This window comes from Ammospiza nelsoni, chromosome 2 (assembly GCF_027579445.1).
Source record: "Ammospiza nelsoni isolate bAmmNel1 chromosome 2, bAmmNel1.pri, whole genome shotgun sequence".
NCBI classification, from domain to species: domain Eukaryota; kingdom Metazoa; phylum Chordata; class Aves; order Passeriformes; family Passerellidae; genus Ammospiza; species Ammospiza nelsoni.
The window spans coordinates 25,865,874-25,892,230 of NC_080634.1; the positions used below are offsets into that span (position 1 = coordinate 25,865,874).

At 38.7% G+C, this 26,357-nt stretch overlaps 1 protein-coding gene across 2 annotated transcripts in view; it reads right to left on the minus strand.

Moving 5' to 3' along the window:
• Positions 1-26,357, minus strand: part of ZBTB20 (zinc finger and BTB domain containing 20) — a 473,031-nt gene that overhangs the window by 220,164 nt on the left and 226,510 nt on the right. For both annotated transcript variants that reach the window (XM_059466192.1, XM_059466193.1), the window contains one exon: positions 10,180-10,243. The gene's annotated coding sequence lies outside the window, so the exon portion shown is untranslated. The remainder of the gene's footprint in view (positions 1-10,179; positions 10,244-26,357) is intronic.

Here is a 26,357-nt window from a genome sequence, read left to right on the forward strand (position 1 = left end):
ATTGACTTTGGTTCTCTCTCCCAGAACAAAGATAATGTTCTCGGTGAGCAGAAGACAGCCTGTGCTGTGGCTCTTCTGTGCTGACCAGACAACTGTCCTCTGCCAAACATGCTTAGCTGATAAGTTCTGCTTGTTTTTCCCTCAGCAGGAGCACTACTCTGAGTTCTTCTCCACTCCTTAGATACCCATTCTGTAGAAAACAAATCAGCTTTTCAGTTCTTTCCAACTCAACTGAATGGTATCAGCATGCTCACCAGCTACGTATGGGTGTGACAGATGGGAACAGGGACAGGCCGTCCCACAAACTCAGGTGAGATAACTTGGGAACCAGTGCTCCAGAAATCAGAAGTGTTTAAAATATGAAAGTGGATCCAAACTTTATCTTAAGCCATGCCCAAGGTAAAGAGAGACCAAGGTCTTGTTCTGCTTCTGCCTTCCCATTTGGACCTTTGTGAGGCCTGAACATGCACTCCTTTCTCTCATGGGTTGCTTCTCATGACTGCAGAAGCAGGCCAGCAGGATTGCCCACTGCCTAATTTGGAGATGGATACTGCACAGGACTACACATATTTAATATCACAGACTATTTTAAAACATTTTTCTTGTTTTTTCTTGTCTTGCAGCTTCAAGAGCATCTTACTCGAACTCAGAAGTAAACAAAACTATTTCTTCCTGTCCTTTCCCACCTGAGAGATAACTGCTGCTCTCACTATGAGGAGGTTAGCACAGCCCTTCTTTCTCATACCCAGTCTCCCATGTGCGCTTTTATTCCTTTCTCTCATCTTTCAGCCGTGACAGAAGAAGGAGTTAAAAATCTCGTGCTGTTTTCTGGCCAGTACCTTCTTAAGTATGTCACCCCTCCCCACGCACACAGGAGTTGCACTGCCCTCTCCCTGGATGGTTCCACATATCTGTTCTCTGAAGTTACAGAGATGGGAATGATTTTCCTCAACATGAAATACTGTATAAAGAGTGTGGGTGGGAAATATGCAGTGTAATGGAACTGAAACCCCATAAGGGAAATCAACGCAGGCAGCTGCTGATACACTATTTACTTGGATAAATCATCCATTTTTCTCCCAGGCCAGATGACTTGAGGTATCACCTACCAAGGATGGCAAGTGCAAATATAAATAATAAATAAAATTAACTCAGGAAGAATTCTCACTGTAATGGGGTTTTGCAGAGAACTGAGTTTCAGTTAAACTTAATCCTTGCTGTCTTCTGTGTCTCCAGCAGCAGAAACATCTGGTCGGTTTTAGATTCCCCTTGGATTCCCAACTTCAAAGGGAGTTATAAAGAATAACAAATACATGTACTGGCACTGAAAAAAAAAATTAGAGCAGCAGGAGAGAATGGTAAAATTGTCCTTATTTGACTGCTAGTGACAGGCGCCACAGGCAGAACTGTGAGAAAAAATCTTAACGGCTCAGGCAAATAAGCTTTTTGTTTTGTTTTTTTAATGACTGGCTCTCTGTACTAATGACGCAGAAAATCTATGGGATCTGCCCCATAACGGCAAGAAGCACATGTGCCAACAAATATGCACGCAAGGGTATGCAGAAAATAGATTTTAAATCAGATATGTTCTAAATAATAGCCAGGAAACTAGGAACTAAATTTTATTCCCAGCCTTTTTGCTGACAGTGCCCTGTGTGTACCACTGGCTAAACAATGCAGGTCCAAATTTTGGCCCTTTAAAGTCAGTAGTTTGTTGTAAAGTATGGCCAGAAACAATGACTGTCACATGCACTTTTCAAATCCTGCTTCAAAACCTCCAGGAACAGGGGTAGGTAAGCAAACACAGTAACAGATGTCTGCAGCTCTCTGTCTTTCCTTTACTCTCTGGTGGGTGGAAAGTGAATGCTGTGCTTTTTTCATGAATGCAGCACACCAGCAACTACTTATGACATGTTTCTGCCCTTATGTGCAGTGAAAAAAAGCATCTAGCTTCACCCTGAGCTTCTGAATCAGGGCACTCATGAAATAATCACACCCCGTTGCTCACTTCATCCATGCAACATCATGACCTCCTTTTTCTATTTATTGTTTACCACTTCAGTCATAGGGTTAATAAAATAAATATAATATAAAGGACGTTTGAGAATGCAGATACCTGTGTGAAGCCTCCTATCTGCTAAACATTAACTCTTGCTGCACAAACATTAACTCTTGTATGAAAGCTGAACTTGTTACTACCTTTCATCAAAACTATAGACTCCTAAATGCCTGGCATCATGTAATGCAAATTTATAAGATGGATGCCAGAGAGGAAAATTACAGAATAGGCTTTTGCAAATAGTATTAAAACCACAGCCATCCTTCTTTCACCTCCCTTTACAGAGAGTCCATAGAATATAAGTTTTGAAAGCAGTCATCGAATAAATTCCAACGATTCCTGAATCAAAGAGACTGATCAACTTGTGTATATTTGATGGGACAAGAAAAGCTGTATTTGGCAAATAAATTATTTCTTACAAATAACTCATTCAGTTCTGTTGCTGGAACTGCAACCATGACTGTTTTCCTGACCTTATTTTGCCTTATTATGTCATGAGGTAAGCGGCTTCTCATTGTTTTATCTTTAAAGATATTTCAGGATTTCTTAAATGCCTCACATAACAGCAAGATGATATCAAGATTTTCCCATAAATACAGCAATCTCATTTTTATATGAATCTTTCAGAAGTTTCAGTTGCAAAAATCTGAAGTTCTTGTACAATGCAATGACTAAAGGACTTAGAAACTTCTGCAACAGGCCCCTTACCTGAAAGACCCTATTCCCAAATTTATTTCTCACTGAATACTAAAAACCTGTAAGTGAAGATACTTTACAAACTGCTATAGAAACAGGAATTATAGAATATACTGTGAAATTCGTTATGCCTGAGACAGGAATCAGCAATTTTTGAAGCTGCTGCCATATTTCTGGTAAACAGTTGAGTCTGAAAAGGGAATCCAGAACTAACCTAAATGCACACAACCAGGAAGACAGTTCTATGGATGTGTACTGCTAATAGCTCTTTCGGAGCCAGTAGGATAAATTCATTTCTATTGCCCAAGTTAACTTTTGGGAAAGTCTCTGACTTCTTGACCTGAGGACCATTGATTCTTGAAAGGGAGCCTGCCTTCTTAGCAGGGCTTCATTACCTGTGTTGCTAAAATCCTCCTATGAGGAACCCTTTTGGAATTATGCTTACAATTGCCATTTCCCAGCAATATGGCCCATTTACCTCTACAAGGAAAGACTGAACAAAAAGATCAGGAGATCTCAGTGTTCCCCAAACTCATATTACCAGAGGTGATTCCATCAAGTAACACTTAAAACCAAGTTAACATTGGACATTTTCTAGCTTCTGTATCTGCAACCAGGAGAGCTGTACTGCCAGTGCTGATTTGGGGTTGAAGGCAGCACAGGCTGCAACAGCTGGAACAAGAGTCATGGGTTCTGACAGCAGTGTGAATTGAGAATTTCCAACATGAACTTGATCCCCAGCCTGCTAAAGCCAAGGACAGAGCTTAGATGAGGCTCGATACACATTCCAAAGGAACTTCATCTGTTTTCAACAAGAATTGTGGGGACGTCCACTAATAAACATCTCATGAGTTACATGCCAGAACTTCTCCAAACATCTTTCCAAATGGTTCTTTACATCCTGTTTATGGCCCATTACATTCTCCTGTGACTAAGGCTGGTGGACCAGCCATGGTCTAATAGTTTCTTGAGTACCTTTCCTGTGCTCTTACATATCTGCAGGCATCCAGGCACAATGCAGCAATTGAATAGAACCATTATAAACACAGTTCAATTCCTGACCAACCCTCAGCATGCACATATACATTTGCAAAGCATTAATGGCATGGTAAGCTAAAAACAACCATCCTAATAACATCAGCCAGCAAGGCAAGACCTACAGATGCTTTCTGTTTGCTTGGGGTATTTTACTGCTTATATTATTATCTTTGTGATGTGTGCTGCTCCACCAGCGTGCAGGAAATACTGAGAGCGTGTCCACAACATAAACTGTTTTATTTCTTTATTTACTGAACGCTGAGGTGGGGGAGCTTTTATTTTTGTACTTTTAAAGGCCTAAATACATTAATATCCCAACCCTTTATGTCCAAGACTGGTGCAAAATGTATTCCTCAGGTAAAATCAGTCTTCTTAAGACTAAATTTAATTTATGTTGATACAGTAGGTTATGTGATTAAGCATGTAAAAAAATTCCAGTGAATACAGGAGACAGGTGTTGTTCAAAGCATACCTTTCTGTCTGTCTTGCCACAGGCCTGTTTACAGAGAAATACTGAACCAACAACACTATTGCACTATTGCCCCAATATATATTTACTTAAAGCAGCTTTTCTGTATCACGAAATACCCCTTTTCTGGTTTGAAAAACATAAACAATAGGTTAGGTGGTCAAATTAATGGGAAAAAATATGTTCAATTGGTATTACTTTGTCACCTTCTGTTTACCTCTAATGGGAGTGAGAACTCCAAAGTTAGCAGAACCGCAACTTCTGTTGAATGGGTGATCAATTGTTCACTGATCTATCCCAAACTTACAGAAGTTGCACTGCTGATGTTTTCAAGGAATACAAACTCATTGTATCTATCCATGGTCAAGGCAGACAGAGCTGAATAACCAAGGTATCACAAGTGGGTTAAGCAGCTCAGTCCTTCGAAAAATACGGATCATCGCACTGTTCAGACGAGGGAAGATGCTTTACATTTTCCAGCAAGAGAACAATTCTTAACCATTTTCTGTGCTTTTAATCTTCACCCTTGCCCTTATGTGTCTAACACACCCCCCTTATATTCACGTTTTTCTTTTGTGGAGTGCTCTCACTGAAACTGATTTAGGCCAATCCTGAAGAATTTAAACTTAGACGAAACAGTAATCTATAAAGTAAAATGTCCCCAAGGCATCTACCACATTGTGGCCCTTGACAAGACTGCTGCCAGAAGAATTTCACTATTTAAGTATACAGCCTCTACATGAGGAAGAAAAATAGATAGTGTTATGGGTGTTATACAGGATAAGAAAAGATGCAAAGCAATAACCAGAATGTGTTCTTCTAAGGGAAGGTCCCTTTTAAATCAAATCTAAGAAGTAACAAATAAAGAGAATACACTAATATTAACTAATATTAGCTTTACACTCACACTGTCATTACCTTCAACTGTTTGCTCCCTTTGCAAGCAGCTGGACTCAGATGGGCACCCAGAATCGGATTTGTAACCAGCCCACAGAGATGGCAGTCAGGAGAGCTGACACAGTATCAGAGACTTCCCAATTTGCTGAGCAGAAACACAGAATACATTTCCAGGGGAGATCTACATACAGTTAGAGAGATGGATTCTGATCAACTGTTGCTGAACAAAGATAGAATAACATCAATACAAGAAGATTTCAGCATAGTCTAAGGGTCTGAGAAATATTTAGGTGGGAAAAGACCTCCAAGATCATTGAGTCCAACCTTTGACTCAACACCACTGTGCCAACTAAACCACAGCATTAAGTGCCACATCCAGTTGCTCTTTGAGTGCTTACAGGGATGGTGGCCCCACCACTTCCCTGGGCAGCCCACTGCAATGCTTTACAATCTTTTCAGTGAAAAAATTGTCCCAGGGTCCACCTTGAACCCTGGCACAGCTTGAGGCCTCCTTACTCTCGTCCTGTTGTGTCCTCACATTTTTTATTATTTTTCTTTATTAAAAAGATTCAGTAGAATTCTAAAGAAGCACTCCATTAAGCACCACCTAGAATAGCCCAGACACAACCCAATATTTTTGCTTCACAGGATAACTAGACTTTGAAATTTGCTTTTGTTTCACAGTTGAATTAAACACTGCATTGCAAAGTTACCAACGAAACAAAAATAAAAAATCATTTCAATCAATTGAATGTTGTTTTGACAAAATAATTTTGTTTTGATAGCTACTCTCAGTTTTGATTTAAATTTTATATTAGAACATTAAATACATTTTTGAAATAAAAGTTTGAAACAAATGCATTTCTGCTCCACAAATGCCAAAAAGCTTTATCTGGAAATATGACTAGAAAAAACAAATAAGAATCCTGGAAGTATTTTTTAAAAATAAACTAGTATTTGCACACAAAGAGAATACTAGTATCTATTTTTTAATGCTTTTAGTCCAGACCTTCAGTACACTTCAGTGAGCCTCAGAAGCTTGTGATACCTCTGCAATACTACCAATATATCAGTGACAATCTAATTATTATTAAGAATCCAGCTGATATGCTGCTCTTGTCCAAGAGCTGGTGGAGCTTACTGATGTAGGAAAGGTAAGAGGCTTTTTCAGACAGCCAGTTATGTAACAACTAACACACATCTTGTTGGGTCAAGTACCATTCATTACTGCTGCCATTTGGGGAAGTATCAGAAGCAGTTCTGAGCAGGTTAAAGCAGCAGACTGAGAGTCACAGACTGTCCTACTGTTACAGAAGAATCTGAAGTGAGGAGAAAGGAGGGGAATATCAGTTGTTTCTGCTCTGCCCTTTAACCTCAAACTTAACCAGTAGAAGAATGTAAGAGCAGTTGGGATTAATAAGATATTTAACATCTAAAATTCCTTTAACTGTTTGCTTTACCTGCCAAGAAGGCTCTTGATCACTGTTCATACATTTGCAAATTACTAAAATGCAAAATACCATGAAGTCATGTGAAGCTGGACTGAAACTATAAGACAAGTCTTAGCCTAAACAGGGAAGAACTGAGGGCTTTCACCCAGATCAGGTAGCAGCAGGAGTGCCAACACATGAAACTGTTCCTTTAGGAAGACCAGAAGGAGAGCTGAAGCCCAGCCCATCATTCCCAGTCATCCCTGGCTGTTTCAGCACTGAGGTGCTTACGGGAAGTGGTTGTCTCCCATGTCATTTGGTGAGGGGTTTCTGTAACGTGGTCAGAATATCAGTGAGAACCAAAAAATTTTTGTTTCTTATAAAGTGAATTTCTGAATGTAGTGCTTGGAGAAGTATTCAAACAACTGTACTGCTTAGTTCCCCATGAAAGCATCAGAACTTAACCTGCCTACTACAACATCAGATGCCACATACTTGGCAAGGTTGAGATGGGCAAAATCTTGGGGAAAACTGTTGGGATTAACTTTCTTGTGGAATTTTTTAGGTATTAGATTTGGGGAGAGGTACTTGGGAAGAGATAAGAGTGGCTAAAATAAAAGGAGTTTGGCTTGCATATCCTCACCAATAGGTTATTAGCACAGAAGAAAAACACAAAGGCTTGTTCAAAAGCTTGAACTACAATTAATTCTAACAGAGCTTTTCCTGTTGCACACCAAGCAGACTGTTGAATTTGTATTCTGCATACTGGACCCATGTGCTGACACTTTCCACAGTCTGAAAGGAATTGAAAACCCTGCCCTTCATCTTGTGTGTGCCTGCAGCAAAGGCTGCCTGTAACCCTTTCCTAACAGTAGGATTTCAGAGGAACTGCCTAAGGAAGATGACTGAATCCTCAACCTGCACAAAATAAAAATACAGATTTAGAGGCCACAGAAGACAAGAAATACCCAAATGCCCGTGCCTCAGCATCCTCACCACTAGCAGTCAATGGTCCTTGGGCTAGACCCACATCAAGTGAAAAAGGTTCCCTTTACAAAACAGTACCTCTTCTGAACAAAGACTTTCAATCCTTTTATCAGCAGCTTCCCTCTCCCTTAGCTGGTCTTAGTTATTAAAACAAACAAACAAACAAACAAACAAGAAAACCCCTCCCTCTGCTAAGCATCCCTCCACTCTTCTCTTTTAACTTTCCTTGTGTCTCCCTTCACGCCTCCCTGGGTTTGTTGTTTTTAAGCCCATGCACTAACCTGCTCTCTTTGTTCTTCTTTCTTTCTTTTTTTTTTTTTTTTTTTTTTTTTTTTTAATTCTGTTTGCTTAAAACTCCCAGCCCCAAAAGCAAATTTGGAGAAAACTGGCTTTCTCTAGTTATCCCATTGTTCTTCTCAGGCAAGATCTATTTCAGATGTTTCTATTTCAAATATTTAATGACAGACCTATTCATACAAAGACATGCCAACACCACTCCCCTGTCTCTTTGGCATGATGCAAAGCACAGAAAAAGATGGTCACAAGATACAAGGACTCTGTTAGTCAATAAAATCAAGTTCTAACCCATAAACAGTAAGTAGCAGATTCCATACATTGCCACACTTCCCAGAAGCACAAGCCTAACAAAAAGCAGTTTCAAGGGGAATGCCATGGGCCAGGCTCATCCTTTTAGCACTACCACAGTGGACCTTGGCTGGCTTCCCTTCCAAGAGGACCTGTAGAGAAGCCAAAGACTGTATTGAGCCTTGGAGAATTAACTTATTTTTGGGGTCTTGTCTTCACTGCAATGTTGCTTTTAAGTACAATGCTAATGTTGCCCCCAGCATGACTCCCTCCCACAACAGAAGCCTCCTGCTCAAACTAAATACTATTTTAAATTGACTCTTTGGCCCAAAAGCAGATTACAAGTGGCAGCCCATGTGTTGTAGTTACCAGTGTCAGCAACACAGTGGCAACTCATCAGTTCTCTAGTTGTGAGTTCAAAGCACTGATCTAAGATCCTGCCTTGTAACTGGGGTCTAGATTAAAAACACAGAATCCTTCTTCCCAGTTATCTGCACTAAGCTCAAGCAGGTGGAGGTGATGGTCAGACATTCATAATCTGCTTCTCCTCTCCTCAGTCTCGCAGTACATTCTGACAAAGAAATTCTCAATATTTGCAGAAGAAATCACATGCCCACAAATCAGGGTCGGATAGAACTCTTACCAACACCAGTCTGTAACCTTGCTGTAACAACCTGAGTCAGCATAGCTAAAACAATACCAGTGATAATCACTTTTACCCACTACCTCTGCCTGCCCAGGCCATTGTTTGGAGTGAGGACGGCTTTTTGCAAGTCCCTTAGAGTCACCATCTGTGAAACACAGCACAGCTGCACCAACAGGAAACATGAACACAGATTTTAGCTTTGTGTGAATTGCAGGTCTTACAAATAGTCAAAAGCATTTTAAGGTACACGTGGCATGTGAGAGCAAGTTAAGGCGTCCATAGTCAGTTGCTGTGTGGCAACTCCAACCTTTTGCATATTGACTGTTACCTACATGATCCTTCTCTTCACTCTAATAAATTAGCATGAGATGAGCAAATCTAAGCACTGGCAACTAATACAAACCACCACAAAAGTGGCCATATTATAATCTGAACGTCTCATGCTCTACTTTATTTACAATCTCCAGGGCTGTAATCCCAGCTGGTAGTTTTAATTAGAAGTGAATGTACTTTCACAACAAATTGGACCTTCTCCTTCTTGGGCATCAGAGATCCCTTCCACAGATGACTGTGGATTATGAAGAGACAAATTTTGGGGATGTTGGGCAGACAGTTTTCTCATATCACATATCTGAAAAGCTAGCATCACTCTCTGGCTCACAAGAGGACTTGGCAGCAAGTCAGACTATGACTATCCAGAAGACTCTTCCCTCAGTGTCAGAGTAAGAAGACACATAATGGAAACTTGCAACAAAGCACAAATAATTCTATTTAGAAGTCAATGCAAAATTGTGGACTACAAGGCCAGCTGCAGGAGCTGTCTTCTTCTTGTGAGTTTTGAGCCAAAGCATGGGACAACACGGCAAGCGCCATTAGCGTATGTAAATATCTACTCTGGCTTTTCCCAGTCTGTAGCCACTAGCAAATGCCTCACTGTGAAACTGCAAGTGCAGTAGGGTTTAACAGCCTTTTTCTTCTCTTTGCTCTGGGATTTTTCTTTTCTTGGCTGTAACTAGTTGTAACCAGTTGTGAATAAGTCGTTATCCCTCTGTGCAACTCACAGCAACTAAAAGAAACCAGTGTCATTATGCAATTTAAAAAGAAAAAAAAAAGAAAAGAAAAAGAAAAAAAAAGAAAAGTTTTGTTTTATGGTTAATTATCCATGGTCTATTTACAAAATAAATCAACCCATTGTGCACCACCAGGATTTGTGGCCTCATTTGAACTTTGCTTTTCATTAATCACTTTAAAATAAAAGCTAACTAGTTGATTTTTTTTCTTCATTTTGGTTTATTACTTGCATCTGGGTATAAATTGAAAAAATTATGAAAGAACAAAGTATGGATTATTCACCCTCAGTTTCATGACTTACATGATCTCAGTCTTGTCTTTCTCCACGTGCCTAAACAGATGCACAGTCCAAAAATTCCAACATTCTGTAAGAAATGTAATCACAAGAAGATTGAAATATTTTTTATACCCAAACTTTGAGTTATTAAAAAAAATGATAGCAAAAAGCTTGCCTTAAGAAATTAAAAGGTGGGCAAGCATCTACAAACATATTAAGCTACTGAAGGAGGCAAATGAAATGACACATGTAGACATCCAAGTAATACACAAATGTTTGTGACAGATGAGTACAAAGCTATTTTGTTTAGACAAAATCTACTTGCAGGCAGGCTGAAGAAGGCAGAAAATGGATATCTGATTTCTTTACGGTGCTTACAGTTTATGCAAGAAACCAGAAATATTTTTTTCTGAAAATGGTTTAATTATGTAAGAAGTTTAGATCTTGTCCCTATGAGATGACAGAGGACTACTGTATTTTTGAAAACTAGCCAATGGAGAGGCAGGCAAAGGACATTTTTAGGTGCTCTTTTAATAAAACCCAACTAACTGCAATGACACTTATTTCATTCTGACAGGAAATAAGATACATATTAGCATAATAGTGAAATTCTTAACTAAGAAAGACTGAACAATTTATTTTTCTCTACTATGAACTGTTCAAGTAAAACTGAAAAATAAGAAAGGGTGATAAATATACATGATATGCAATGACAGTATAGAAAAAAATGTCATTCCCCCCTTTTTTTTTTTTTCTTTTTATTCACCAGTCAGCCTTAAGTGTTCTTTGTCTTTACTGTGACAAACAGAAAGTCAGAGTGCTCCACTTAACCTCTAATGAAATGGTACAGAAAAACTTAGGCTGTCTGGAGGTCAAAAAATTTGATTTTGCTGCACTTCAGACTACAACTTTTTGTTTCTAAACTCCTGAGCTGGATACAAGTATAAAGGTGACTGAACTTACCCAACAGGTATATCTTAGAAACTAAGACAAAGAACTGAAGCTAAGAAATTGGATCATTAATACTATGTATTATTACTAATAGGAGCTCTGAAAGATAATTTTTGCTTGTCTATTGGTGTGAAAAAGGATTGTAGAAATTTGGAAAGTTTAAGAAACCCACTGCTTCCTCCTCCACTTTGCAGATGGTTGAGATGTTTCAACTTTCATTTCCAAACGTAAATTAGCTCCTACTTAATGTAAGTAAAAATTTAAAGCTGCCTCCACCTGATTGCAAAGCACAGCAGCTGGGCTGGGAGGCTGGACAGGCCTTCAAAGGAAATAAAAGCCTTTTTAAGAACTCCTCGTATCAACGCCTGCCCTTGCAGCAGCAAGCTGTGGCCCTACAGCCGCTTTCCATTATAAATGCTAAATTGGGAAATGTTTAACATTCTTTGTTTAATCTTTGCAGTATAAAGAAAAAACAGCTGATTCTCAGAAACATGACAGCCTGAGCAACCATTAGTTATCTGCCTCCCCCTTCCTCAAAGCAGAACAGGCCATTTCCAGCCTCAGCGGCAACTGACGCTTTCTGATCAGGAATGTATATTTGGATGGAACCTAGAAGATGGGATTGAAACTTTGTCATTTTTTTTGTTCCAGTGGTGTAAGGGGGTGAGGGCAACCAAGATATTTAATAAAAAAATGTGAAGAGAAAAACAGTTTAAGAAATATATGTAGTGGGAACTACAGACAAAGATGCTTTCTGCACTGTCTTCTGTTAATATCTTTTCACAGTCCTTCCATGAAGGAGAGCGTCATTATTTATTTTGATTTAAAACATTATCAACTGAGTGTATTTTTCTCTAATTCACAGTGCAGTCAGAGCAGCCAGTCCATCTATTCTGCTGCAACCAGTCACATATAAATCAGCACAAACTCAGGAACGAGCAATCCTCTCAGCTGCTTGCACACACAAACTCTCTTTGTATCTCATCTCTGCCAGAACTTCCCTAAAGGGGTGACTTTCATCACGTGTCCAAAAAGTCACACAAGTCAGAGGTTTCTTCGGTTGAAATGATGAAGTAATACCTCAAACCGAGTCCCCACAGAAACTGAACTAACTGAAATATTTAGGTTTTTTTACAAGATTTTAGCCTGAAGCACACTTTCCAGATCATCCAGTCCAGCTCCCTGCTCTCTTCTACTCCAGATATTCAAGGTCACTTCTTAAAGAGTTGTTTTTAAGCCTCCGCATCAACAAGGTGAAGAGAGCTTAAACATCCTCCCCACGCAAGCCATGAGCATTCAGTAGCTCGCAGCGGTGAGACCAGACATCCAGGGAACAAATCCATGAGCAAACAAGGATGCTCTCCTTCGCCACAGGGGTTCTGACAGACAGCACAGCACGGAGCATCCCCTCCTGGGGCTCCCTGATGGAGGCGCTCAGCCCAAGCAGAGCCCTTGCTTCCTTTGGTGCCAGCACGAAGACATTACCCACGGCACAGAGGCAAAAGCAGGAGCAGCTAGGTGCTGGCCCTGCTCGCAGCACTGCACACATGCCACAGCTCCACCACCCTGCTGGACTCGGGTGACCCTTCCCCGCAGGTGTCACAGCCCACCTGCACGCAGGGGTTCAACAGCAGGGGCAAGAGCTCCAGGTTCTCCCCAGGAGAAATGAGCCAGCTGTGCTGTTTGCTGTGAATGTGGAAGATAACAGACTTGAAAAGGAGGGCTGCAGGAACATTCAGCGCAGCTAGGCCTGATAGTTCTGTTACAATTACTCCAAAAACATTGCTTCTTGCAGCATTTTCTAGGGACTTCTGCAAGGCAAAAAGACCAGTGGAACTACTGAAGGTGCTAGCAATGAATTACTGATAGTGAAGGACACAAAATTGTCATAAACTTCAACCAAAGTGTGAGAGTTGCAAAAACTCTGTTCTGAGGAAGGGAGGGAGGGAGGGAGGAAGGAAACCTTGCAGAATAATTGCTAGATAAAAAGCCTACCATAGCTAATTCAGCACATTGCTGGATACAGCAAAATAATTTAGCTAGCTATTTTTCAAAAATACCTAACCCTAAGTATGTGTCAGGGAAGAGAAATAATGAAATTTTGAAATAAAAATTAATGTAGAGCTCTTTTCATTTTTGTTGCTGTTTTTAAATCTTTAGGGTTCATATTTAACCTTTTCTCTAAAGTAACAAACTTGAATTTAAGACAACTAAGGCACAGATCTTCACAGAGACAGGACTCAAACAGCTTATGTTTAAAAATAAAATAGCAGAGTCTTTTTAAGTTGTGAAGTGAAGACTTTTTCATTAAAACTGAATATTAACATCTCATTTGAGAAACTGTTCAAACCATCCCTTTTGCCTATTTTGCCTATGAATTTAGGCAGACAGAAGTTTCACAGGTTGCATGTCTAGCATCTGGTCAAGTCAAATCACCCTCTCCTCCATAAATTAAAATTAGATTTCCATTCTGCAGAACACACAAAATTCTCTCGTTCTGGTTGCTGTTCAACCGTGCATATATAACCAGAGTTTTAGCAGCAGGCATTTACAAGGGCTTTTCCCTTTTTAAACGAGAAAATACTCAGGAAATAATTAAATGTTTGTTTGACCATTAAGGAAGGTTAGTGTCTTGATAGCAGCCCACCCAAGCATACAAAGCAAAGCTGGGGACTGAAGACCTGGGAAGTTAGGGGTAACCCAGTGACACGCAGAGAAATGTCTCAGTAACTGAAAAGCAAGCAGATGCCTTTAAGAGGGAAAATTGCTTGTCTGCCATTAAAAGTTATCAGGTTTTGTACACCAATTCCAAATAAGTCTCCCATTGCAATCAGCACCGATGAAAAACTTACAGACGGAGACTCTGAAAAGACAAGCAGAAAGTAATTTTCACTCAAAGACAAATGATCACTCTTTTGATTAAGTCAAACACTGGACTCATTACTGAGCATGTTCTCTGTAAAGTTACACCATTTAAATCTTCCAAGCATTTTATAAAGGACTGACAGCTATGAGGGATCAGGATAAAGGATTTTAAGGAGGTTCTCTCCTCCACTGCATGCACGTTATAAACTGCTATGGATATGCTGATTCAGCCACACCTTACAAATATATAGGTTTTCAGGCCCTATAATTACTACGGCATAGTGTTCCAGAATTTAATCATCTGATGACCAAGGTTATTTTCATTTATATATTGTCATTACATTATATAGGGTTATTAAATCTTATATATGGTTAGTGCCCACAGTTTGGTCTGTGTGGCAACACAGGCCTGAAATTTAAATAATTTTTTAAGCTCTACAAAATATTTCAATGCCTTCTCCCTATGTATCTGAACTGATTTCACAAGAACTAATAAAATAGGTTTAGAATACTTCTGAAAGGCACAATAGAACAATATCTATTCAACTGTGATTCCCTAAGTGATTCTATACTGAGACACAAACGGAGGCGGAAGTTTTCCTTGCCCAGAGCCAAAGCAAGGGCTGGTTTCAGAATCAGGTGTTCCAATACATTTCTGAATATATGTGTACTCCCCAGGAGTTTGGTGAAATATATTTACACAGATAAAAACATACTTACAGAGCTTAAAATATTCCACTTCCTGTTTTCACAAAACCCTGTTTCATTTAAAGCTTGTCTCAGGGATCACTGTTGAAAGATGTCAGCTTCAAAATTTTTTTTCTATTATGCCTGAAGTGGGCATAATTCACAGGCAGACTCATTTTATGGCTCTTTTCTAATGCCAGAAAAACACTTTAAAATAACTGAAGATTGAGCCCTATAACTTTAGAATTGACCTAATAGACTCCTGACATCATATCAACAGAATTAGTAGCATTACACTGGGGAAGAATCTGTCCAAGAATGTGCACGCAGACAAGAACAATTCATAAAGGGCAGAAGAAAACAAACCTTGACACAATGCTCACAACCACAAACAGGTCAGATCCTCAGAGGATACAACTAGGAATAAATTGGTTGCAATAGCTACAGGAATAAATTCTTCCTGCAAGATGAACAGAAAAGAAAGAATGAACTTTTCTTTATTACTGACCCATTTCTTCCCTTTCTTGAAGCTGAAGAATGCCTATTTTTTTTTTAAATTATTATTTAACAGGGCTATATGTACTTTTTCTTGCATTTGACGGAAGTAACTTAAAATATTCCCACCAATTCTAATTAGAAGAATCTCTGGATCTTTATGGACATCAATCACTTAAAACAGAAATTAATAAAGTTCAACACAGCCTACAATTTCACTGTTCTTCTGCACTTGCTGCTGTTACACAGAGACTGACCTGACACTTGCATTAAGTCAGGAGAGGAAAGGGAAAAAGCTTTCATTGTATACATCCAAAAGTTGGACGGAGGGGGAGAAGAGAGAGGAGGAGAGAGGCAGAAACACTGTGCAGAAGCCAGGGATGTTCCAGAGCACACTGTGACAAGAAAATACTCAATAAGAATTCCTCCAGCCAAAACCAGATCTTAAACAAATCCATTGTCTTCTAGCCTGAAGCCCTTAAAAAGGCTCAAAATTAAAGTCTGTGCAGTGGGCACCCAGTCGTTCTTTCCTTTCATCAGGATTTGCAGGTTTTAATACAATCTGTCGTCAGGAAAAGCAGTGGAGCTGTACAGTCCAGAGAGGTAACAAAAGCGAAAGGCAGCCGAGAGTTACATAACTGGCTTTTTACATAAATATTACAGTGAGAGATATTTTGCTTTTCAGAAAGGAAAAAAGATTGAAAAAAAAAAGAGCTCAAACTAATGTCAGAGAATGCAATCCAAGTTCACTTACTCCTCGTCCCTCTTTCACTTTGCAACATGTATCGAATAGCTGAAGTGAGGTGTTTCTTTTTCTTTTTTCATTATGACTAAACAAATAACCAATTCAGCCTTAAACACTTCATAACAGATTGTCTTGCATTACCTGAGAAGTGCACCACATCATGGAAGCTGGAAAAAATTCTTATTTTCAAGCATAAGCAAGACTGCCTTGCTTATCTGCAGCACGGGGCAATTAGAAATGACCATGGAAGTTAAACAAGCTCGCCTCTGTTCAGTCTGAGAAAAGGGAAAAAACCCTGCAAGTCTCTCCATCTGTTATTTCCCTTTTTTTTTTTTCCCCTCTCTTGGGCTGTAGAAAAGCAAAATTATGCAAGAGCTTTTGAATGTAAAGCCTGTGTGTGCTTTTTCCCTTTTTGTCTCTGTGTACGCGGTACGAGCTATTGCGTAACCCAGCACGGAGTGGGCGGCCAGCATTTACTATCGATTTACACTACTCCTTCCTCACACTGAGCAGCGAGACACACGCAAAGCAGTGCAGAGAGCTGACATGGACGTGCACTAAGGCATGTGCCATGGAGAGGGGGAAAACAGAACTGTGCTTTTCTGACCTAAATGCAATTTCCCCAACCTTTTTGTTTTCATGCCCTTTGGTAAAAGAGCGGATGCTCAACAAATCCCACAAACCCCTCTGTCCAAAAGTAAGGTTTCCCTCCCATACATCCATGACCAAATCCTTTTAGAAACTACACAAAATCTACCAATTAATGTCATTGTGACACTTGTGCCAGGTATAAAGATGCCTAGCAAGCTCTTACTGACCATGAAGGTCCATTAAGGTTACAAAGAGAATTATTTTTTAAAGTCATACTATATATGAACCTTTTACTAATTTCTTTAGGACCTACTTTAGGCTTTCAGGAGCACAGAAATCATAGACACCATGCATAGTATGCAATACAAAGCCTTGGGTTTTTTGAGATGATTAGGTGACACAGAAATATGAGAATTAGAGACCGGAAATGAGGGAAGTTCAACCTATTTTGTTATCTTATTAAGCCTGCCAAAATATCCATGTTGATCTCTCTTTTCCACACACCCAGAGTCATCAGTCTAGACAGACAGGCCTCTAGCTCATTAATGAGAATAATTTTGAGTCAGTAGGAGGAATTGTCTCATTCACACAGGTGAATGCCCATCACATTGCTGAATCCTTTGCCTCCAAGGTGAGACATGGTTGGGCAGATTCTGCCTGCTCCCCCTCGACACTAGGTCCTACAAACCAAGGGAACACCACCAGGCTGGCATAACACTGGACTCCTGGGCATCCATTTATTAATTGGGTGGGGGATTTCTCGAATGAAGTCAGTGGGATTTCAAAGCATGTTAACATACTTTAAAGGATGCTGAAAGATTGAAGACTAAAAGGAAGTTTATTACAAGCCACAGCAGACACTGAGCCTCATACCAGAAATGAAACTGAGTGTGCTGATTAAGAAAAAAAAATAAATCAAAAAATCAGGTATCAATGCCCTTAAAACTGCTTTTGCATTATCTTTACTGGAAAACACACATTCCCCATATTATTTTCTTCAGATTGCGTTTAATAGGCAACAGGTTTTTTCTTCACAGATCTGACATCGGACATTTTTACAGGTCCTAAAATAGTACAGTGAGCAAACAAAAACTCCATGTTATAAGACAGGCAAACCCTATTTTAGGGAAATTACACAGATATGCAATGTTTCTGACTATTCTGTTTATTTTTTTTTCTTTTACCGAGGTCCACATCTACTAACATGGTACTATCAGCCAGCATGCAGTCAGGATCTCTATCAGGCTGTTAGGAAAAGAAAACATTCATTCACTGTCTTGCACATGCTTATTCATTTTGTTTGCACATAACTGGAATTGCATTGAAATTACCCAGAAATGTTATACACAAAAAGTCACGTGCAGCCTAACTAGTCTGATCTGTCTTAAAATGAAACTGACCCTTAAAGGAAAAGAATAAGGTCTTCATTAAATGGCACCCAGTCATGCAACCTGAATTAAGCACTTACTAATTCAGATGGGGCCAACTCAAAACATGCTCAGGCATATTCCCTCTGCTCACCAGAGGAGTGCTGGTGGAAAGAAATGAGACCCAGAAGGCAAACTCTACTTCCCTGTCATGCAGCCATTAGAAATGATGCTCCACAAGCAAACTTGGAGTGATGCTATGCAAAGTGAGTATTTCATGAAGGCTGAATCAGAGGACCAGCACATCAAACAATGAAAGCCTGCACTCTTCTTCCAGGACTGCATGTGAAAAAGAACATATTTTTCAGCACCATTTGTACACTTAGTCTTGATGCTTAGTATACCCTCATCTTATGGGACGCAACTTACAAGCACAAAATGCTTTACAGGATGTTATACAAAACAGATACAGAAAGAGACTCAAGAAAGAAATAACAGCTAAGAGAAGCCAAGCTCAGATATTGGTAAGGACAGCTCCAACACTGCTGTGCTTGCTTTATCATTGTCCAGAGTACACCTATTTTTAACCCCTTCTTAGCATGTCAGATTCTGAGCAACTAGCTGCGGACTCTACAGATCAGGTTCAAACAGAGATCTGATTCACCTGAAAATATGAGGATAGAAGCAAGGGAGTTCAGAGCTGGTATATTCTGTTCTTGAGGGCTATCAAGTGAAGCTGAATAAAGTTTCCATCATAACCCACTTGCCTTCAGTCACTCAAAAATGTTGGAAACTTCACTACACACATTTTCTGCTCCTAATGTTTACCTAATCTTAAATTTCACGAAAACTTGAATAAACAAAAGTTCATCTGTTTTGCACATACAGAATGAGAAAAAAAAATCAACATCCAGAGATTTAAGGGAAAGGGAAAAAGAGAGAGCTGAAACTATCTATAGAAAAAGCACAGAAAACAACAGAAAATATGAATGGACTTGTAAAGTCAGTACTGGCTAGATTTCTTGCAAGACAAAGGTTTCTACTCTCATGAAAATACTTCAACTTTTAAAATTACACACACCTACAAAATCCTACCAGACCTTTTATGAATACCATCTTGGATACACATTTAGGTCAAAAAATCCTAAAAGAACCCCCATGTGGGTGCTAAAACCCCTTGTATTTGTATCTAATTGTATATTACATTCTTTAATGTCTCTGGTAGATTCTCTCCCTACCAGAGAACATAGCTACGAAGTAATATTATTTTTCACTATGTTAGACAGCTGGTTTGGATAGATTTTTTGGGTTTTGATTCGTGAAACACATTAATAGCAGATGCCTTTTGCATGTATCAAAGATACTATAGCTCTGTATTTGCAGAAAAACAATGTGACTTCTTATTAAAGACTATCATAAGGGAGAAACTAAGGTTATAAACAAGTTATTACTCTAGGATTTCACGACTTTGTATGTAAACTTAATGTTTCTCAAAACAGATTCTGTCTTTTTAATGACTGTAGGAGGACATAAGCCCAGTGCTGGGTTGCCATGGGCTTTTAATGGCAAATTGAATAATAAAAAAATATTAAAATGATAGAGACAAAACCGAAATATACTAGGGATGCTTGCCAACTGTTCCTGCTAGTTAAAGAATCAATAAACCTTTGCAGACCTTGTGCAACATGACTTTACTTGCAACAAAAGTAATTCACAACAAGAATGCTTTTCTTGGCAATTTACCTTTACTTTTCTCCTACCAGCTTCTCTTTCACACGAATCTTTTGGACTCTACTGTTTTGGAATGACCATGACACAGCAGAAGTTGCTAAATTTTCCCCACCCCTCCGCTAACCTATTAAACATGTGTAATGGTGTTATTTCCTAATGGTTCCTACAGACTGATATATTTCCAAGAGGGTTTTAGTCAACATGAATGGCAGTAAAATTGGCAAAGGCTCAGAAAGCAAAGTCCAAGGAGACTAGAAAATAACTTAGAAAAAATGGTCTCTGGATAGCTTTGCCATGTCTGCCAGAACCAAAAGAATAGAGGTTATGTCAGTGTTTCCATAATAAGTTTTCAAGATTATAACTCAGCTGCAAAGATCTGATCCAGACTGAAATCAACACATGTGGGGTTTTAGATCAAGAGTAATTTTTTTATTTAAACTTATATTTCCCCTGCTGCAAAAGCAATCTAATGTTATAATTTAATCTGGTAAGTAATTACTAATTTATCAGAATTAGGGAGAGGAAGCAGAAAACAAAATTCAGAATACACAGTAAATGCTTTCTGGGATTGCATAACTTTCCTTCCAGATATTCCCTGTGAGATTTTGAAAAGAGTGTATTTCTAAAGTAATTGTTGGGTCAGTACAATCCTCGTCCAACAACCCTTAATATCTGTTTTGCTCCCTAAAAGCAACATCTTGTTTTGAGGCAAGTGTGACTTTTATACTGTGCAGCAGACACTGGAAAATACTAGGAGGGATTCAGAGGAATTTACAGGATAGGCCAGTTAATTTTTGAAGTACTGTAATTTATCACATTAATTCACCTTCACCACTCCTAAAACACACAGGTTTCATCCTGAGGCAGCCTGAATAACTCAAGGATATTCAGACAATGGGTAGATGACACACCTGAGGCATCCCTGAAGTGCAGAGGGCACTGGAGGTGTCAGAGCTGAGAGCATCCCCCAGCCCAGGGGCTGGAGCTGCTGCTGCCAAAGCCACACGAGCTGCAGCACCCGAACCAAGGCTCAGCTCCTTGCTTCAAGAAGCTTTATCACTAGCTCAGGGACAAGAGGAAGTGCCTGTATCAGTTAGGCATTTCCCAGAGCTTCTCATTGATCATATGCACATGACTTCAAACTCCTCTTTGAGTTTGATACAAGTATCTCCACAGATACAGTAAAAACAGGCACCTTCAAAGGACACTTCATGTGGCTCAAAAATCCAGTTTTCAAGAAGCACCTAGATGAGAGGAAACTGGTGTAAGCTAAGTTTGTTAAAGTATACCTGGAAGAGTTTATTTTCAGATATCAACATAAGAAAGCTGAGCAGAAAATGGTTTGCACCAAACCAAGTAATAATTTCAGGAGCAAAACCCAGATATTCTGAGCTGCCTCTTCTTTTTTTATCTGCAGAGAAAAATGATTTTAAACTGGATACTTCAGGAAAACCTGCATTACATGAGCTAAATATCACAGTAAGCCATTCACCACTTGACATTTTAATTTTCTGTCTTTGGTTCTGTTTTGTCATACTAAGTATGGCTCGTCCAAATATGAATATGCACACGCTGGTGTTTGCCTTTCCTCTGCTTTGCTGCAAGTCCCTCAGAATACTGAAACTTGACAATACTCACCAGCCAATCAGTTTATTTTGAACACAAATAAATTAATAAAATAAATAGTAAATAAACTCAGAAAGTAAATGTATTTTGAACACAAATAAATTAAGAACAATGAATTGTTCGTAACACAACACGAAACATCGTCAGCAGTATTTCCTACTGTTATCCCTTCATTTTCACTCAGGACGGTCAGAGCACTTTGTACAAAAAGACAGACTATTATGAATATCCTGCCCTGTGAGTACTTCCAGTGGAATCATGACACCGATTAACCAAACAAGATATTATTCAATTACCCAACTCTGTGACACATTTACTATTAATTCTACTCACAAATGGGAAAATAAGTTCATAGATTCTAAAGAATTTGTGCAAGTTCTCACTCTAAGCAAGTGGTCAAGCTGGAAATAGAATGCCAAACTCTCAGCCACCAACCTCTTGCTGCAAACTGCTTGTTACTACCTGTATTATACAGAGAAAAATAAAACACAACATTGACAAGTTTCAGGCATTTTCCAGCAACCCTGATTTATCTGAACAAGCTCATCAAAGAGCTATAGAATAAGAAAAAACTGACTTTTCATCCTCTGAATAGCTGTAAAGTTTTTTTTTATCTCTAGTAAAGACTTTTCTGATTTTAACTACCTATATTACAGATATGGATTAGCCAAAGAGAGAGAAAGATGTTAAAACAGGCATCAGAGACTTACAAACAGAACGTTTACACACACATATATGTGGACACACTCAACATTATTTCTGAAAATAAATTTTGCACTTAAATGCTTTCCTCAGTACTCTACCACCCAAGTTCATCTGGAGAGACTGTAGGACCTGAACCAAAGAAGATTGGTTGTACAGCCGAAGCAGAAGGTTGACAAGCACAGTGTGTGAGGCTTATTACAAATTAAAATTAAAACAGAAACTAGAGGTAGCACTTTTTCAGACTGTGGGTCAGGATTTTTATTTTACATATTTATTTTAAGGTAAAATTACAAATGCTATGCTTTGACTTCAGAAGAAACTACACACTGACTTATATTAAACAAATTCTTAGATATAGTAAATCTTCTGTCACAATTGCTGCTCATATTGGAAGGAAGTTTTCTTACCTTTTTACTTTGTTTGCTGAGAGCCAACAGTGTCATCCCCTTAGTCAGTGTCAGCTACTCTTTTATTACACAGAAGGCAAGTAATAGCGAAACTGTGCTGATCTGCCTGCTTTCACTCTATATAGTGTCTATATTTATAGGCTTTTGCTTCTATCTGAATCTATATTTATCTGCTTTTTCTGCCTACAGTGCATCTGCTTCTCGTACACACAGACATATATACATACACATGTGTGCATGTACACAAACACACAGACACACACAAACACACATACGGGCATACCCAGAATATGGGTGCTTACAGCAGGCTTCTGTTCCGCAGCAACATTTGTATAAATATAAACATATGCAGTGCACACAATATAAACCGAGGCACGCACAAAGAAAATCATCAGCTATTGCATGAATATGCCTTGCTAGCTTTGGGAAGGTTTATTATTCAGCAGGCTGCCTAGTCAAGAGGATTGTATACAATTAGTTTCCTTTACATTACTCTGCTGTTGTAGCTTTGCAAGCAGTAGCAATTTATGCTGTTATTTTGCTGGGAGTTTTTTTTCCATGTAAGCATAGTTGGCACAGTTGTGAAATCATTGCCATCCTGTCAGGGGATGGATTCCCTGTTGGTACCACTAACAGTTTCCCTCAGGCTAGTCATTAAAAGGCAAGAGTTAGGCCACCCTGTGCCAGTTCAGGAGAGCATTCCCTAGAGGGAAGGAAGAAGGTACAACCTCAGACCCAGGTCAATCTGGCAAACTCTAAGACCAAACATTCCTTAAGCCTTAAAAATAAACATCATTTCCCCAAATTAACAGAGAATAAATGGAAGTATTCATCATCACATAAGGAGAAACCATCATGCCACAGTTCCCCGTATCACCAGACCAAGTTGCAGGTATTCTGTTCTGTTACATTGATTGGAGCTATACCTCATCTCAACCTTTTTGGTTGCTGGGAAGGCTTCTTTTAAGACAATGAGAGCTGCCAGGAGAGATGATGGAAGTGGAGTATGTGACAGTAATGCTCTCTGTGTTACCACAATGTGATAAAGCTTCCATCAGTTGTATAAACAGATCATAGCATGTTTCTGCTGGACAGCCTTAATTCAATACTTGATTAATTCACATCCTACTAATCCTAAGTTGCAACATGCCTCTAAGAAGGAGGAGGAGTTTCCACAACATAAGAGCAAAGCCAGGCAAGAAGTCACTGGGGATTTCTATCTGTCCCCGTCATTGCAGAAGAGGGGACACTTTGGCTTCCCAGTTGTTCATAAGGCAGTGAAAATGAACTGATTTAATACATGACCTCATGACTCTTCTGAAAGGGGCAGGGATCCCTAAGCCAAAAACTACTGCGTACATAGGCTAAAGAAATAAAATACAAAGGCCCCTCGGGGTATCAAGGGCAGCTGAAGAAGACAGTCTTACCCATAATCCTTTCTAAATCCTGCAAAACTTCAAATAGGGTCAAACAACACATCCTGCCATTTTACAGAAGTAAGAAACTATACTTAATTCTAAAAACCCAGTCTCCTCTGAAAACCAGGTAATGAGTACATTAACTTAAGAATTAACTTAGAATAAGTACATTAACTTAATGAATAAACAAATTATAATTAGGATGTGTTTAAAAACCCCAAGCAAGTTCTGTAACTCAAAATCAGAAAAAACCCCCAACCCCTTAAGAAGACTTCTTATGTCAAGATCATGTTTGATAACTAAACCAGAAGTACTACTACAAAATCAAAGACTTTTGGATAATTCTTTCATTCACTTGATCACACTGAAGAACAGCTCCTGTAGTAATTTTATGCTTATCTGGTATTAAATGGTCCATTTGAAAGGGTTTTTAGAAAATCTACTGACAAGATGGTATTTAAATATAATATATATACTTTCCACACAGATTTTCTATGTATCTTCATTTAATTTCTTTTAGTCTTAATATTCCCATTTCTCAGTCATTACACTGAACTGAACAAAACTACTGAACAAAACTCTGTTCATGCTTTCCTCACTGTTAAGTTATCCTTACTCTGATGGCTGACACAGCCGTCACAACATTTTAAAAAATGTAATTCCATCATCTTAACTTACTAGGTTTTTAACTGCCCAGCTCAACGTACTTAGTAAGAGGGGATCCACTCTACTTGAAAACTTTTGCTGTTTTGCCATCTACAAATAAAATATCAATTTGAAAGAAAAGAGAAAGGATTTTTGTTAGCCCCTGCATTACCCAAGCACCATCAGTCTGATAGGATCTGTTATGAAAATACTAAATACTGCTAAAAATGACAGTATGTGATAACTGTAATGACTCTGCATTTATGATATTATTAGCAGTCACCATCTAGCAACTAGTCCATTAATTTTTTTCTCAGCAGGATATTTTACAGTTGTAGAGTGTTTAAGAGCATTTCTAAATTGGAAAACATTATTTAATTATTCACATGGAGGCAGATTGATTACAGAATATAGTTTTTCTTTGAGGGTGCCCTACAATGTACCTTTATATGTATAAGAAAGTGTTCAAGCACTTCTTTGATGCACAAATGTACAAACTCCTGCCTCATTTGTTCAGCAGTCTTTGAAATTTTGTAGGTAGAACATAAAAGGAACCTGTTTAATGCAAACTCTCTCCTTTCTTATGACAAAGAGAGTGAATATTACTGAAGATCAAGAAATGTACCCTCCTCTCTGTATATATACCTTGCACTGAAAAATATAGGCTGGGACAAATGTCTAATACATCTTATATTGCTTAAATGAACTCAGCATCTGATATACATCTATCCCTCCTTAGGAATCCTTCTTTTAGATAGCTACTAACTGATAGCTAGGATCTTACACTATATTATTAAGTGGAGCAGCTTTAATGGTATGTTAAAATTGAAACTAAAGTAACACTTTATTTCCAAATAAATTGAAATAAACAAATTTAAACCCTATCCTTTTTTCCCTAAAAAAAGGACTTATGTAATTTTATACTGGTGCAATTCTATGGGTTTATAACTCAATATTACATTAATATAACCATATACATGCATGAAGTTGAACTGGTTTAATTACTTTAGTAAAAACATCAATTCTTTCAAATAGAGCAATTATATTAGCTAAAATCTAGGCACATATTGGGCCTCACTAGATGTCTGAGACCTTCTAAGACAAAATGGTAAAGACCAGCTGTCCATTCCAATGTTCACATTCCTGAATAATCTTTAAAAAGCTGAAACTGCCCAAAATATGTCAGTTTAAAAGTAAATAAATTACATGGGCCATGCACTAATGTGTTGAATCAGAATTTCAAGGACCAATGATAAGCATTTATATATTAGAGGAAAATATTTGCTCAATTTATCAACACACAAACAGTAATGAGAAATAGTACAAAAACAGTAATGAAAATTATAAAAGAGAATTCTTTCAATGAGCTTGGTGAAATTCAAAGAATGACATGGACACTGTAAACCAACCAAGTCTGTTTAGCAGCTCTGCACGGAAGGGGCTGAAACCTCATCAGGAAGGACTGATCAATGCTGCTTTCTAACAAACAAAGTCTTAAGCCTCAGATACACAGGTGCAATTTGGCACCCTCATCATCTCTTCATGCAGATGAAGAGATAGAGGCTTCCACATGGTCAGCAACACTTAAAGATGGAAACAGGGTGGGAGCTCCTGGTTCTTTATAGCTCTTAAATACTCTGTGGTTCCCTGAACACAGAAAACAGGCCTGTTTTTCCTTAGAAACCAGCAGAAAAAAGTTCTTGAGAAACAGAGGAAAATAAAAAGAAAAGAAAAAATTGTTTAACTCTGTAGATTATCTTGACCAAAATAATGGATTACCTCAACAAATGCTGACAAAATCTTAAGGAACTGACTATTTTAATCCTGGCACTGATAAGTTAAATTGGTCATCCCAAATTTCCTTCGGAATCATTGCAAATTATTTGTGTCCTAACAGCATGGAAGAAAAGTATCCTAGTCACTGCTGTAAGCACTAAAAGCTATTGAGCAGGACTTTTGTAGATAATGA